The sequence below is a fragment of the Schistocerca cancellata genome, unplaced genomic scaffold, assembly GCF_023864275.1.
Source record: "Schistocerca cancellata isolate TAMUIC-IGC-003103 unplaced genomic scaffold, iqSchCanc2.1 HiC_scaffold_545, whole genome shotgun sequence".
Lineage (NCBI taxonomy): Eukaryota > Metazoa > Arthropoda > Insecta > Orthoptera > Acrididae > Schistocerca > Schistocerca cancellata.
In genome coordinates this window covers 16,886-30,352 of record NW_026046558.1, presented here as the reverse complement: position 1 = coordinate 30,352, position 13,467 = coordinate 16,886, and the positions used below count along the sequence as shown (strand labels likewise).

General features: G+C 53.3%; 26 non-coding genes across 26 annotated transcripts; all 26 read right to left on the bottom strand.

Annotated features, from left to right (window-relative positions):
* Positions 1-333: 333 nt before the first annotated feature.
* On the bottom strand, positions 334-405 carry Trnae-cuc (transfer RNA glutamic acid (anticodon CUC)). Its single transcript has one exon. It is a non-coding gene; the product is annotated as a tRNA-Glu (tRNA).
* A 444-nt stretch (positions 406-849) lies between these two features.
* Trnal-uag (transfer RNA leucine (anticodon UAG)) lies at positions 850-931 on the bottom strand. The gene has a single exon. It is a non-coding gene; the product is annotated as a tRNA-Leu (tRNA).
* A 466-nt stretch (positions 932-1,397) lies between these two features.
* On the bottom strand, positions 1,398-1,469 carry Trnah-gug (transfer RNA histidin (anticodon GUG)). Its single transcript has one exon. It is a non-coding gene; the product is annotated as a tRNA-His (tRNA).
* Positions 1,470-1,844: 375 nt separating this feature from the next.
* On the bottom strand, positions 1,845-1,916 carry Trnae-cuc (transfer RNA glutamic acid (anticodon CUC)). The gene has a single exon. It is a non-coding gene; the product is annotated as a tRNA-Glu (tRNA).
* Positions 1,917-2,361: 445 nt separating this feature from the next.
* Positions 2,362-2,443, bottom strand: Trnal-uag (transfer RNA leucine (anticodon UAG)). Its single transcript has one exon. It is a non-coding gene; the product is annotated as a tRNA-Leu (tRNA).
* Positions 2,444-2,909: 466 nt separating this feature from the next.
* Positions 2,910-2,981, bottom strand: Trnah-gug (transfer RNA histidin (anticodon GUG)). Its single transcript has one exon. It is a non-coding gene; the product is annotated as a tRNA-His (tRNA).
* Positions 2,982-3,356: 375 nt separating this feature from the next.
* Trnae-cuc (transfer RNA glutamic acid (anticodon CUC)) lies at positions 3,357-3,428 on the bottom strand. Its single transcript has one exon. It is a non-coding gene; the product is annotated as a tRNA-Glu (tRNA).
* Positions 3,429-3,872: 444 nt separating this feature from the next.
* Trnal-uag (transfer RNA leucine (anticodon UAG)) lies at positions 3,873-3,954 on the bottom strand. Its single transcript has one exon. It is a non-coding gene; the product is annotated as a tRNA-Leu (tRNA).
* A 466-nt stretch (positions 3,955-4,420) lies between these two features.
* Trnah-gug (transfer RNA histidin (anticodon GUG)) lies at positions 4,421-4,492 on the bottom strand. The gene has a single exon. It is a non-coding gene; the product is annotated as a tRNA-His (tRNA).
* A 375-nt stretch (positions 4,493-4,867) lies between these two features.
* On the bottom strand, positions 4,868-4,939 carry Trnae-cuc (transfer RNA glutamic acid (anticodon CUC)). Its single transcript has one exon. It is a non-coding gene; the product is annotated as a tRNA-Glu (tRNA).
* A 444-nt stretch (positions 4,940-5,383) lies between these two features.
* On the bottom strand, positions 5,384-5,465 carry Trnal-uag (transfer RNA leucine (anticodon UAG)). Its single transcript has one exon. It is a non-coding gene; the product is annotated as a tRNA-Leu (tRNA).
* Positions 5,466-5,931: 466 nt separating this feature from the next.
* On the bottom strand, positions 5,932-6,003 carry Trnah-gug (transfer RNA histidin (anticodon GUG)). Its single transcript has one exon. It is a non-coding gene; the product is annotated as a tRNA-His (tRNA).
* Positions 6,004-6,378: 375 nt separating this feature from the next.
* On the bottom strand, positions 6,379-6,450 carry Trnae-cuc (transfer RNA glutamic acid (anticodon CUC)). Its single transcript has one exon. It is a non-coding gene; the product is annotated as a tRNA-Glu (tRNA).
* Positions 6,451-6,894: 444 nt separating this feature from the next.
* On the bottom strand, positions 6,895-6,976 carry Trnal-uag (transfer RNA leucine (anticodon UAG)). Its single transcript has one exon. It is a non-coding gene; the product is annotated as a tRNA-Leu (tRNA).
* A 466-nt stretch (positions 6,977-7,442) lies between these two features.
* On the bottom strand, positions 7,443-7,514 carry Trnah-gug (transfer RNA histidin (anticodon GUG)). The gene has a single exon. It is a non-coding gene; the product is annotated as a tRNA-His (tRNA).
* A 375-nt stretch (positions 7,515-7,889) lies between these two features.
* Trnae-cuc (transfer RNA glutamic acid (anticodon CUC)) lies at positions 7,890-7,961 on the bottom strand. The gene has a single exon. It is a non-coding gene; the product is annotated as a tRNA-Glu (tRNA).
* Positions 7,962-8,405: 444 nt separating this feature from the next.
* Trnal-uag (transfer RNA leucine (anticodon UAG)) lies at positions 8,406-8,487 on the bottom strand. Its single transcript has one exon. It is a non-coding gene; the product is annotated as a tRNA-Leu (tRNA).
* A 466-nt stretch (positions 8,488-8,953) lies between these two features.
* Trnah-gug (transfer RNA histidin (anticodon GUG)) lies at positions 8,954-9,025 on the bottom strand. Its single transcript has one exon. It is a non-coding gene; the product is annotated as a tRNA-His (tRNA).
* Positions 9,026-9,400: 375 nt separating this feature from the next.
* Trnae-cuc (transfer RNA glutamic acid (anticodon CUC)) lies at positions 9,401-9,472 on the bottom strand. Its single transcript has one exon. It is a non-coding gene; the product is annotated as a tRNA-Glu (tRNA).
* Positions 9,473-9,916: 444 nt separating this feature from the next.
* On the bottom strand, positions 9,917-9,998 carry Trnal-uag (transfer RNA leucine (anticodon UAG)). The gene has a single exon. It is a non-coding gene; the product is annotated as a tRNA-Leu (tRNA).
* Positions 9,999-10,464: 466 nt separating this feature from the next.
* On the bottom strand, positions 10,465-10,536 carry Trnah-gug (transfer RNA histidin (anticodon GUG)). The gene has a single exon. It is a non-coding gene; the product is annotated as a tRNA-His (tRNA).
* Positions 10,537-10,911: 375 nt separating this feature from the next.
* On the bottom strand, positions 10,912-10,983 carry Trnae-cuc (transfer RNA glutamic acid (anticodon CUC)). Its single transcript has one exon. It is a non-coding gene; the product is annotated as a tRNA-Glu (tRNA).
* A 444-nt stretch (positions 10,984-11,427) lies between these two features.
* On the bottom strand, positions 11,428-11,509 carry Trnal-uag (transfer RNA leucine (anticodon UAG)). Its single transcript has one exon. It is a non-coding gene; the product is annotated as a tRNA-Leu (tRNA).
* Positions 11,510-11,975: 466 nt separating this feature from the next.
* Trnah-gug (transfer RNA histidin (anticodon GUG)) lies at positions 11,976-12,047 on the bottom strand. Its single transcript has one exon. It is a non-coding gene; the product is annotated as a tRNA-His (tRNA).
* A 375-nt stretch (positions 12,048-12,422) lies between these two features.
* On the bottom strand, positions 12,423-12,494 carry Trnae-cuc (transfer RNA glutamic acid (anticodon CUC)). Its single transcript has one exon. It is a non-coding gene; the product is annotated as a tRNA-Glu (tRNA).
* A 444-nt stretch (positions 12,495-12,938) lies between these two features.
* On the bottom strand, positions 12,939-13,020 carry Trnal-uag (transfer RNA leucine (anticodon UAG)). Its single transcript has one exon. It is a non-coding gene; the product is annotated as a tRNA-Leu (tRNA).
* Positions 13,021-13,467: the final 447 nt, after the last annotated feature.

Here is a 13,467-nt window from a genome sequence, read left to right as displayed (position 1 = left end):
GGTACACAGCAAAGCCCAGCCCACAGTGTCACGCCACAGCAGTGTCAGACACGTTCTCCATCACATGTATACAAACAAATGAACGTGCCTGCGCTGTCGGGACACTAACTACAGTGGTTAGCTGCATTCACCTCCGTGGCAATGTCTTGCAGTCCTCCAAGCCTCTTGACTACAGACATGTGACTCGATAACAAGTGGACAGACGCTGCATCTCTCTCGCCGTCGGGTGTTGCCACGAATCATACTTAACGTGGCTTTCTGCACGCGTCAGCGTAGCGTCAGTCGAGCAAAGTCGAGACAAGTCGCATAAGAGGAGCAACAAAAAACGCGCATTTCCGGTACCGGGAATCGAACCCGGGCCTCCTGGGTGAGAGCCAGGTATCCTAGCCACTAGACTACACCGGATTACGGCGCCAGTGCTCCTCCAGCGAACGCAGCAAGCACCCACGATTAACTTACGACACCTGTAAAAAATCCACTTTCGCACGCTATAGAACGGCATGTTCTGGACGCATATCGTGGAGACGAACGCCAGCAGTGATGAGGGCAAAAGGCGCCTACAAATCCTGCCGTTGCACCACGTACTGTTCTACGACAATTCACGAAGCAGACGCTCACGCCTTGTTGTGCTGTTTCCTTTGCGGGCAATGAGTGCATCTGCCTTCGATGCAGGAAACATTACACGTTTGGCAGCTGCGGTATTGGAACCCACGCCTCCGAAGAGACTGGTGCCTGAAACCAGCGCCTTAGACCGCTCGGCCACGCTACCTACGCAACACGCGCGTCACATGAGCTGCGTCCTACTCCACGAGAACACACAGCAACGGCACAAAAATGAGACGCCAAAATTGGCAACGGTGGGATTCGAACCCACGCCTCCGAAGAGACTGGTGCCTAAAACCAGCGCCTTAGACCGCTCGGCCACGTTACCCTTGGAAGAGCGGCGGCAAAACGTTCCCTTTGTACTACAAAGATCACTTCGAAATGGAAGTATCTTGGCAATCGCCGTGCCATGTATTTTCACTGCTCTCCCACTGGAAGCGTCTCTTTAGGCCACCCACAACAAGAAAATGCCGTGCCCGCCATATGGTAGCGACGCCACTTGTCTGTAGCTGTCGTAGTTAAGGAGACAGCATCAAGAGACGTTTTCGTGCCGTGACCAGGTTTCGAACCTGGGCTTTCCGTAACCACTAAAGTGTCATAGCTGTACCTGTCAGGCGGAGCTAGAATGCTCCATGTAACAAACATATGTGAGCTCAAGGAGGTTACACTTGTGATGAAGTGGTAGTACAAACTGCGGCCTGCGGAACACGAGTGAACAACCAAGAAAGCACTGTGATTTCGAGTACTCGTGCACTATCGTCAATGCAACGGCAGCAAGGAAAAACTTTCAAAATTGCCGTGACCAGGATTCGAACCTGGGTTATTGCGGCCACAACGCAATGTCCTAACCACTAGACGATCACGGCCACGGAGGCGCCCGCCAGAGCAGCTGGCGGGAATGCAAGTGGCGGTACACAGCAAAGCCCAGCCCACAGTGTCACGCCACAGCAGTGTCAGACACGTTCTCCATCACATGTATACAAACAAATGAACGTGCCTGCGCTGTCGGGACACTAACTACAGTGGTTAGCTGCATTCACCTCCGTGGCAATGTCTTGCAGTCCTCCAAGCCTCTTGACTACAGACATGTGACTCGATAACAAGTGGACAGACGCTGCATCTCTCTCGCCGTCGGGTGTTGCCACGAATCATACTTAACGTGGCTTTCTGCACGCGTCAGCGTAGCGTCAGTCGAGCAAAGTCGAGACAAGTCGCATAAGAGGAGCAACAAAAACGCGCATTTCCGGTACCGGGAATCGAACCCGGGCCTCCTGGGTGAGAGCCAGGTATCCTAGCCACTAGACTACACCGGATTACGGCGCCAGTGCTCCTCCAGCGAACGCAGCAAGCACCCACGATTAACTTACGACACCTGTAAAAAAATCCACTTTCGCACGCTATAGAACGGCATGTTCTGGACGCATATCGTGGAGACGAACGCCAGCAGTGATGAGGGCAAAAGGCGCCTACAAATCCTGCCGTTGCACCACGTACTGTTCTACGACAATTCACGAAGCAGACGCTCACGCCTTGTTGTGCTGTTTCCTTTGCGGGCAATGAGTGCATCTGCCTTCGATGCAGGAAACATTACACGTTTGGCAGCTGCGGTATTGGAACCCACGCCTCCGAAGAGACTGGTGCCTGAAACCAGCGCCTTAGACCGCTCGGCCACGCTACCTACGCAACACGCGCGTCACATGAGCTGCGTCCTACTCCACGAGAACACACAGCAACGGCACAAAAATGAGACGCCAAAATTGGCAACGGTGGGATTCGAACCCACGCCTCCGAAGAGACTGGTGCCTAAAACCAGCGCCTTAGACCGCTCGGCCACGTTACCCTTGGAAGAGCGGCGGCAAAACGTTCCCTTTGTACTACAAAGATCACTTCGAAATGGAAGTATCTTGGCAATCGCCGTGCCATGTATTTTCACTGCTCTCCCACTGGAAGCGTCTCTTTAGGCCACCCACAACAAGAAAATGCCGTGCCCGCCATATGGTAGCGACGCCACTTGTCTGTAGCTGTCGTAGTTAAGGAGACAGCATCAAGAGACGTTTTCGTGCCGTGACCAGGTTTCGAACCTGGGCTTTCCGTAACCACTAAAGTGTCATAGCTGTACCTGTCAGGCGGAGCTAGAATGCTCCATGTAACAAACATATGTGAGCTCAAGGAGGTTACACTTGTGATGAAGTGGTAGTACAAACTGCGGCCTGCGGAACACGAGTGAACAACCAAGAAAGCACTGTGATTTCGAGTACTCGTGCACTATCGTCAATGCAACGGCAGCAAGGAAAAACTTTCAAAATTGCCGTGACCAGGATTCGAACCTGGGTTATTGCGGCCACAACGCAATGTCCTAACCACTAGACGATCACGGCCACGGAGGCGCCCGCCAGAGCAGCTGGCGGGAATGCAAGTGGCGGTACACAGCAAAGCCCAGCCCACAGTGTCACGCCACAGCAGTGTCAGACACGTTCTCCATCACATGTATACAAACAAATGAACGTGCCTGCGCTGTCGGGACACTAACTACAGTGGTTAGCTGCATTCACCTCCGTGGCAATGTCTTGCAGTCCTCCAAGCCTCTTGACTACAGACATGTGACTCGATAACAAGTGGACAGACGCTGCATCTCTCTCGCCGTCGGGTGTTGCCACGAATCATACTTAACGTGGCTTTCTGCACGCGTCAGCGTAGCGTCAGTCGAGCAAAGTCGAGACAAGTCGCATAAGAGGAGCAACAAAAACGCGCATTTCCGGTACCGGGAATCGAACCCGGGCCTCCTGGGTGAGAGCCAGGTATCCTAGCCACTAGACTACACCGGATTACGGCGCCAGTGCTCCTCCAGCGAACGCAGCAAGCACCCACGATTAACTTACGACACCTGTAAAAAATCCACTTTCGCACGCTATAGAACGGCATGTTCTGGACGCATATCGTGGAGACGAACGCCAGCAGTGATGAGGGCAAAAGGCGCCTACAAATCCTGCCGTTGCACCACGTACTGTTCTACGACAATTCACGAAGCAGACGCTCACGCCTTGTTGTGCTGTTTCCTTTGCGGGCAATGAGTGCATCTGCCTTCGATGCAGGAAACATTACACGTTTGGCAGCTGCGGTATTGGAACCCACGCCTCCGAAGAGACTGGTGCCTGAAACCAGCGCCTTAGACCGCTCGGCCACGCTACCTACGCAACACGCGCGTCACATGAGCTGCGTCCTACTCCACGAGAACACACAGCAACGGCACAAAAATGAGACGCCAAAATTGGCAACGGTGGGATTCGAACCCACGCCTCCGAAGAGACTGGTGCCTAAAACCAGCGCCTTAGACCGCTCGGCCACGTTACCCTTGGAAGAGCGGCGGCAAAACGTTCCCTTTGTACTACAAAGATCACTTCGAAATGGAAGTATCTTGGCAATCGCCGTGCCATGTATTTTCACTGCTCTCCCACTGGAAGCGTCTCTTTAGGCCACCCACAACAAGAAAATGCCGTGCCCGCCATATGGTAGCGACGCCACTTGTCTGTAGCTGTCGTAGTTAAGGAGACAGCATCAAGAGACGTTTTCGTGCCGTGACCAGGTTTCGAACCTGGGCTTTCCGTAACCACTAAAGTGTCATAGCTGTACCTGTCAGGCGGAGCTAGAATGCTCCATGTAACAAACATATGTGAGCTCAAGGAGGTTACACTTGTGATGAAGTGGTAGTACAAACTGCGGCCTGCGGAACACGAGTGAACAACCAAGAAAGCACTGTGATTTCGAGTACTCGTGCACTATCGTCAATGCAACGGCAGCAAGGAAAAACTTTCAAAATTGCCGTGACCAGGATTCGAACCTGGGTTATTGCGGCCACAACGCAATGTCCTAACCACTAGACGATCACGGCCACGGAGGCGCCCGCCAGAGCAGCTGGCGGGAATGCAAGTGGCGGTACACAGCAAAGCCCAGCCCACAGTGTCACGCCACAGCAGTGTCAGACACGTTCTCCATCACATGTATACAAACAAATGAACGTGCCTGCGCTGTCGGGACACTAACTACAGTGGTTAGCTGCATTCACCTCCGTGGCAATGTCTTGCAGTCCTCCAAGCCTCTTGACTACAGACATGTGACTCGATAACAAGTGGACAGACGCTGCATCTCTCTCGCCGTCGGGTGTTGCCACGAATCATACTTAACGTGGCTTTCTGCACGCGTCAGCGTAGCGTCAGTCGAGCAAAGTCGAGACAAGTCGCATAAGAGGAGCAACAAAAACGCGCATTTCCGGTACCGGGAATCGAACCCGGGCCTCCTGGGTGAGAGCCAGGTATCCTAGCCACTAGACTACACCGGATTACGGCGCCAGTGCTCCTCCAGCGAACGCAGCAAGCACCCACGATTAACTTACGACACCTGTAAAAAATCCACTTTCGCACGCTATAGAACGGCATGTTCTGGACGCATATCGTGGAGACGAACGCCAGCAGTGATGAGGGCAAAAGGCGCCTACAAATCCTGCCGTTGCACCACGTACTGTTCTACGACAATTCACGAAGCAGACGCTCACGCCTTGTTGTGCTGTTTCCTTTGCGGGCAATGAGTGCATCTGCCTTCGATGCAGGAAACATTACACGTTTGGCAGCTGCGGTATTGGAACCCACGCCTCCGAAGAGACTGGTGCCTGAAACCAGCGCCTTAGACCGCTCGGCCACGCTACCTACGCAACACGCGCGTCACATGAGCTGCGTCCTACTCCACGAGAACACACAGCAACGGCACAAAAATGAGACGCCAAAATTGGCAACGGTGGGATTCGAACCCACGCCTCCGAAGAGACTGGTGCCTAAAACCAGCGCCTTAGACCGCTCGGCCACGTTACCCTTGGAAGAGCGGCGGCAAAACGTTCCCTTTGTACTACAAAGATCACTTCGAAATGGAAGTATCTTGGCAATCGCCGTGCCATGTATTTTCACTGCTCTCCCACTGGAAGCGTCTCTTTAGGCCACCCACAACAAGAAAATGCCGTGCCCGCCATATGGTAGCGACGCCACTTGTCTGTAGCTGTCGTAGTTAAGGAGACAGCATCAAGAGACGTTTTCGTGCCGTGACCAGGTTTCGAACCTGGGCTTTCCGTAACCACTAAAGTGTCATAGCTGTACCTGTCAGGCGGAGCTAGAATGCTCCATGTAACAAACATATGTGAGCTCAAGGAGGTTACACTTGTGATGAAGTGGTAGTACAAACTGCGGCCTGCGGAACACGAGTGAACAACCAAGAAAGCACTGTGATTTCGAGTACTCGTGCACTATCGTCAATGCAACGGCAGCAAGGAAAAACTTTCAAAATTGCCGTGACCAGGATTCGAACCTGGGTTATTGCGGCCACAACGCAATGTCCTAACCACTAGACGATCACGGCCACGGAGGCGCCCGCCAGAGCAGCTGGCGGGAATGCAAGTGGCGGTACACAGCAAAGCCCAGCCCACAGTGTCACGCCACAGCAGTGTCAGACACGTTCTCCATCACATGTATACAAACAAATGAACGTGCCTGCGCTGTCGGGACACTAACTACAGTGGTTAGCTGCATTCACCTCCGTGGCAATGTCTTGCAGTCCTCCAAGCCTCTTGACTACAGACATGTGACTCGATAACAAGTGGACAGACGCTGCATCTCTCTCGCCGTCGGGTGTTGCCACGAATCATACTTAACGTGGCTTTCTGCACGCGTCAGCGTAGCGTCAGTCGAGCAAAGTCGAGACAAGTCGCATAAGAGGAGCAACAAAAACGCGCATTTCCGGTACCGGGAATCGAACCCGGGCCTCCTGGGTGAGAGCCAGGTATCCTAGCCACTAGACTACACCGGATTACGGCGCCAGTGCTCCTCCAGCGAACGCAGCAAGCACCCACGATTAACTTACGACACCTGTAAAAAATCCACTTTCGCACGCTATAGAACGGCATGTTCTGGACGCATATCGTGGAGACGAACGCCAGCAGTGATGAGGGCAAAAGGCGCCTACAAATCCTGCCGTTGCACCACGTACTGTTCTACGACAATTCACGAAGCAGACGCTCACGCCTTGTTGTGCTGTTTCCTTTGCGGGCAATGAGTGCATCTGCCTTCGATGCAGGAAACATTACACGTTTGGCAGCTGCGGTATTGGAACCCACGCCTCCGAAGAGACTGGTGCCTGAAACCAGCGCCTTAGACCGCTCGGCCACGCTACCTACGCAACACGCGCGTCACATGAGCTGCGTCCTACTCCACGAGAACACACAGCAACGGCACAAAAATGAGACGCCAAAATTGGCAACGGTGGGATTCGAACCCACGCCTCCGAAGAGACTGGTGCCTAAAACCAGCGCCTTAGACCGCTCGGCCACGTTACCCTTGGAAGAGCGGCGGCAAAACGTTCCCTTTGTACTACAAAGATCACTTCGAAATGGAAGTATCTTGGCAATCGCCGTGCCATGTATTTTCACTGCTCTCCCACTGGAAGCGTCTCTTTAGGCCACCCACAACAAGAAAATGCCGTGCCCGCCATATGGTAGCGACGCCACTTGTCTGTAGCTGTCGTAGTTAAGGAGACAGCATCAAGAGACGTTTTCGTGCCGTGACCAGGTTTCGAACCTGGGCTTTCCGTAACCACTAAAGTGTCATAGCTGTACCTGTCAGGCGGAGCTAGAATGCTCCATGTAACAAACATATGTGAGCTCAAGGAGGTTACACTTGTGATGAAGTGGTAGTACAAACTGCGGCCTGCGGAACACGAGTGAACAACCAAGAAAGCACTGTGATTTCGAGTACTCGTGCACTATCGTCAATGCAACGGCAGCAAGGAAAAACTTTCAAAATTGCCGTGACCAGGATTCGAACCTGGGTTATTGCGGCCACAACGCAATGTCCTAACCACTAGACGATCACGGCCACGGAGGCGCCCGCCAGAGCAGCTGGCGGGAATGCAAGTGGCGGTACACAGCAAAGCCCAGCCCACAGTGTCACGCCACAGCAGTGTCAGACACGTTCTCCATCACATGTATACAAACAAATGAACGTGCCTGCGCTGTCGGGACACTAACTACAGTGGTTAGCTGCATTCACCTCCGTGGCAATGTCTTGCAGTCCTCCAAGCCTCTTGACTACAGACATGTGACTCGATAACAAGTGGACAGACGCTGCATCTCTCTCGCCGTCGGGTGTTGCCACGAATCATACTTAACGTGGCTTTCTGCACGCGTCAGCGTAGCGTCAGTCGAGCAAAGTCGAGACAAGTCGCATAAGAGGAGCAACAAAAACGCGCATTTCCGGTACCGGGAATCGAACCCGGGCCTCCTGGGTGAGAGCCAGGTATCCTAGCCACTAGACTACACCGGATTACGGCGCCAGTGCTCCTCCAGCGAACGCAGCAAGCACCCACGATTAACTTACGACACCTGTAAAAAATCCACTTTCGCACGCTATAGAACGGCATGTTCTGGACGCATATCGTGGAGACGAACGCCAGCAGTGATGAGGGCAAAAGGCGCCTACAAATCCTGCCGTTGCACCACGTACTGTTCTACGACAATTCACGAAGCAGACGCTCACGCCTTGTTGTGCTGTTTCCTTTGCGGGCAATGAGTGCATCTGCCTTCGATGCAGGAAACATTACACGTTTGGCAGCTGCGGTATTGGAACCCACGCCTCCGAAGAGACTGGTGCCTGAAACCAGCGCCTTAGACCGCTCGGCCACGCTACCTACGCAACACGCGCGTCACATGAGCTGCGTCCTACTCCACGAGAACACACAGCAACGGCACAAAAATGAGACGCCAAAATTGGCAACGGTGGGATTCGAACCCACGCCTCCGAAGAGACTGGTGCCTAAAACCAGCGCCTTAGACCGCTCGGCCACGTTACCCTTGGAAGAGCGGCGGCAAAACGTTCCCTTTGTACTACAAAGATCACTTCGAAATGGAAGTATCTTGGCAATCGCCGTGCCATGTATTTTCACTGCTCTCCCACTGGAAGCGTCTCTTTAGGCCACCCACAACAAGAAAATGCCGTGCCCGCCATATGGTAGCGACGCCACTTGTCTGTAGCTGTCGTAGTTAAGGAGACAGCATCAAGAGACGTTTTCGTGCCGTGACCAGGTTTCGAACCTGGGCTTTCCGTAACCACTAAAGTGTCATAGCTGTACCTGTCAGGCGGAGCTAGAATGCTCCATGTAACAAACATATGTGAGCTCAAGGAGGTTACACTTGTGATGAAGTGGTAGTACAAACTGCGGCCTGCGGAACACGAGTGAACAACCAAGAAAGCACTGTGATTTCGAGTACTCGTGCACTATCGTCAATGCAACGGCAGCAAGGAAAAACTTTCAAAATTGCCGTGACCAGGATTCGAACCTGGGTTATTGCGGCCACAACGCAATGTCCTAACCACTAGACGATCACGGCCACGGAGGCGCCCGCCAGAGCAGCTGGCGGGAATGCAAGTGGCGGTACACAGCAAAGCCCAGCCCACAGTGTCACGCCACAGCAGTGTCAGACACGTTCTCCATCACATGTATACAAACAAATGAACGTGCCTGCGCTGTCGGGACACTAACTACAGTGGTTAGCTGCATTCACCTCCGTGGCAATGTCTTGCAGTCCTCCAAGCCTCTTGACTACAGACATGTGACTCGATAACAAGTGGACAGACGCTGCATCTCTCTCGCCGTCGGGTGTTGCCACGAATCATACTTAACGTGGCTTTCTGCACGCGTCAGCGTAGCGTCAGTCGAGCAAAGTCGAGACAAGTCGCATAAGAGGAGCAACAAAAACGCGCATTTCCGGTACCGGGAATCGAACCCGGGCCTCCTGGGTGAGAGCCAGGTATCCTAGCCACTAGACTACACCGGATTACGGCGCCAGTGCTCCTCCAGCGAACGCAGCAAGCACCCACGATTAACTTACGACACCTGTAAAAAATCCACTTTCGCACGCTATAGAACGGCATGTTCTGGACGCATATCGTGGAGACGAACGCCAGCAGTGATGAGGGCAAAAGGCGCCTACAAATCCTGCCGTTGCACCACGTACTGTTCTACGACAATTCACGAAGCAGACGCTCACGCCTTGTTGTGCTGTTTCCTTTGCGGGCAATGAGTGCATCTGCCTTCGATGCAGGAAACATTACACGTTTGGCAGCTGCGGTATTGGAACCCACGCCTCCGAAGAGACTGGTGCCTGAAACCAGCGCCTTAGACCGCTCGGCCACGCTACCTACGCAACACGCGCGTCACATGAGCTGCGTCCTACTCCACGAGAACACACAGCAACGGCACAAAAATGAGACGCCAAAATTGGCAACGGTGGGATTCGAACCCACGCCTCCGAAGAGACTGGTGCCTAAAACCAGCGCCTTAGACCGCTCGGCCACGTTACCCTTGGAAGAGCGGCGGCAAAACGTTCCCTTTGTACTACAAAGATCACTTCGAAATGGAAGTATCTTGGCAATCGCCGTGCCATGTATTTTCACTGCTCTCCCACTGGAAGCGTCTCTTTAGGCCACCCACAACAAGAAAATGCCGTGCCCGCCATATGGTAGCGACGCCACTTGTCTGTAGCTGTCGTAGTTAAGGAGACAGCATCAAGAGACGTTTTCGTGCCGTGACCAGGTTTCGAACCTGGGCTTTCCGTAACCACTAAAGTGTCATAGCTGTACCTGTCAGGCGGAGCTAGAATGCTCCATGTAACAAACATATGTGAGCTCAAGGAGGTTACACTTGTGATGAAGTGGTAGTACAAACTGCGGCCTGCGGAACACGAGTGAACAACCAAGAAAGCACTGTGATTTCGAGTACTCGTGCACTATCGTCAATGCAACGGCAGCAAGGAAAAACTTTCAAAATTGCCGTGACCAGGATTCGAACCTGGGTTATTGCGGCCACAACGCAATGTCCTAACCACTAGACGATCACGGCCACGGAGGCGCCCGCCAGAGCAGCTGGCGGGAATGCAAGTGGCGGTACACAGCAAAGCCCAGCCCACAGTGTCACGCCACAGCAGTGTCAGACACGTTCTCCATCACATGTATACAAACAAATGAACGTGCCTGCGCTGTCGGGACACTAACTACAGTGGTTAGCTGCATTCACCTCCGTGGCAATGTCTTGCAGTCCTCCAAGCCTCTTGACTACAGACATGTGACTCGATAACAAGTGGACAGACGCTGCATCTCTCTCGCCGTCGGGTGTTGCCACGAATCATACTTAACGTGGCTTTCTGCACGCGTCAGCGTAGCGTCAGTCGAGCAAAGTCGAGACAAGTCGCATAAGAGGAGCAACAAAAACGCGCATTTCCGGTACCGGGAATCGAACCCGGGCCTCCTGGGTGAGAGCCAGGTATCCTAGCCACTAGACTACACCGGATTACGGCGCCAGTGCTCCTCCAGCGAACGCAGCAAGCACCCACGATTAACTTACGACACCTGTAAAAAATCCACTTTCGCACGCTATAGAACGGCATGTTCTGGACGCATATCGTGGAGACGAACGCCAGCAGTGATGAGGGCAAAAGGCGCCTACAAATCCTGCCGTTGCACCACGTACTGTTCTACGACAATTCACGAAGCAGACGCTCACGCCTTGTTGTGCTGTTTCCTTTGCGGGCAATGAGTGCATCTGCCTTCGATGCAGGAAACATTACACGTTTGGCAGCTGCGGTATTGGAACCCACGCCTCCGAAGAGACTGGTGCCTGAAACCAGCGCCTTAGACCGCTCGGCCACGCTACCTACGCAACACGCGCGTCACATGAGCTGCGTCCTACTCCACGAGAACACACAGCAACGGCACAAAAATGAGACGCCAAAATTGGCAACGGTGGGATTCGAACCCACGCCTCCGAAGAGACTGGTGCCTAAAACCAGCGCCTTAGACCGCTCGGCCACGTTACCCTTGGAAGAGCGGCGGCAAAACGTTCCCTTTGTACTACAAAGATCACTTCGAAATGGAAGTATCTTGGCAATCGCCGTGCCATGTATTTTCACTGCTCTCCCACTGGAAGCGTCTCTTTAGGCCACCCACAACAAGAAAATGCCGTGCCCGCCATATGGTAGCGACGCCACTTGTCTGTAGCTGTCGTAGTTAAGGAGACAGCATCAAGAGACGTTTTCGTGCCGTGACCAGGTTTCGAACCTGGGCTTTCCGTAACCACTAAAGTGTCATAGCTGTACCTGTCAGGCGGAGCTAGAATGCTCCATGTAACAAACATATGTGAGCTCAAGGAGGTTACACTTGTGATGAAGTGGTAGTACAAACTGCGGCCTGCGGAACACGAGTGAACAACCAAGAAAGCACTGTGATTTCGAGTACTCGTGCACTATCGTCAATGCAACGGCAGCAAGGAAAAACTTTCAAAATTGCCGTGACCAGGATTCGAACCTGGGTTATTGCGGCCACAACGCAATGTCCTAACCACTAGACGATCACGGCCACGGAGGCGCCCGCCAGAGCAGCTGGCGGGAATGCAAGTGGCGGTACACAGCAAAGCCCAGCCCACAGTGTCACGCCACAGCAGTGTCAGACACGTTCTCCATCACATGTATACAAACAAATGAACGTGCCTGCGCTGTCGGGACACTAACTACAGTGGTTAGCTGCATTCACCTCCGTGGCAATGTCTTGCAGTCCTCCAAGCCTCTTGACTACAGACATGTGACTCGATAACAAGTGGACAGACGCTGCATCTCTCTCGCCGTCGGGTGTTGCCACGAATCATACTTAACGTGGCTTTCTGCACGCGTCAGCGTAGCGTCAGTCGAGCAAAGTCGAGACAAGTCGCATAAGAGGAGCAACAAAAACGCGCATTTCCGGTACCGGGAATCGAACCCGGGCCTCCTGGGTGAGAGCCAGGTATCCTAGCCACTAGACTACACCGGATTACGGCGCCAGTGCTCCTCCAGCGAACGCAGCAAGCACCCACGATTAACTTACGACACCTGTAAAAAATCCACTTTCGCACGCTATAGAACGGCATGTTCTGGACGCATATCGTGGAGACGAACGCCAGCAGTGATGAGGGCAAAAGGCGCCTACAAATCCTGCCGTTGCACCACGTACTGTTCTACGACAATTCACGAAGCAGACGCTCACGCCTTGTTGTGCTGTTTCCTTTGCGGGCAATGAGTGCATCTGCCTTCGATGCAGGAAACATTACACGTTTGGCAGCTGCGGTATTGGAACCCACGCCTCCGAAGAGACTGGTGCCTGAAACCAGCGCCTTAGACCGCTCGGCCACGCTACCTACGCAACACGCGCGTCACATGAGCTGCGTCCTACTCCACGAGAACACACAGCAACGGCACAAAAATGAGACGCCAAAATTGGCAACGGTGGGATTCGAACCCACGCCTCCGAAGAGACTGGTGCCTAAAACCAGCGCCTTAGACCGCTCGGCCACGTTACCCTTGGAAGAGCGGCGGCAAAACGTTCCCTTTGTACTACAAAGATCACTTCGAAATGGAAGTATCTTGGCAATCGCCGTGCCATGTATTTTCACTGCTCTCCCACTGGAAGCGTCTCTTTAGGCCACCCACAACAAGAAAATGCCGTGCCCGCCATATGGTAGCGACGCCACTTGTCTGTAGCTGTCGTAGTTAAGGAGACAGCATCAAGAGACGTTTTCGTGCCGTGACCAGGTTTCGAACCTGGGCTTTCCGTAACCACTAAAGTGTCATAGCTGTACCTGTCAGGCGGAGCTAGAATGCTCCATGTAACAAACATATGTGAGCTCAAGGAGGTTACACTTGTGATGAAGTGGTAGTACAAACTGCGGCCTGCGGAACACGAGTGAACAACCAAGAAAGCACTCTGATTTCGAGTACTCGTGCACTATCGTCAATGCAACGGCAGC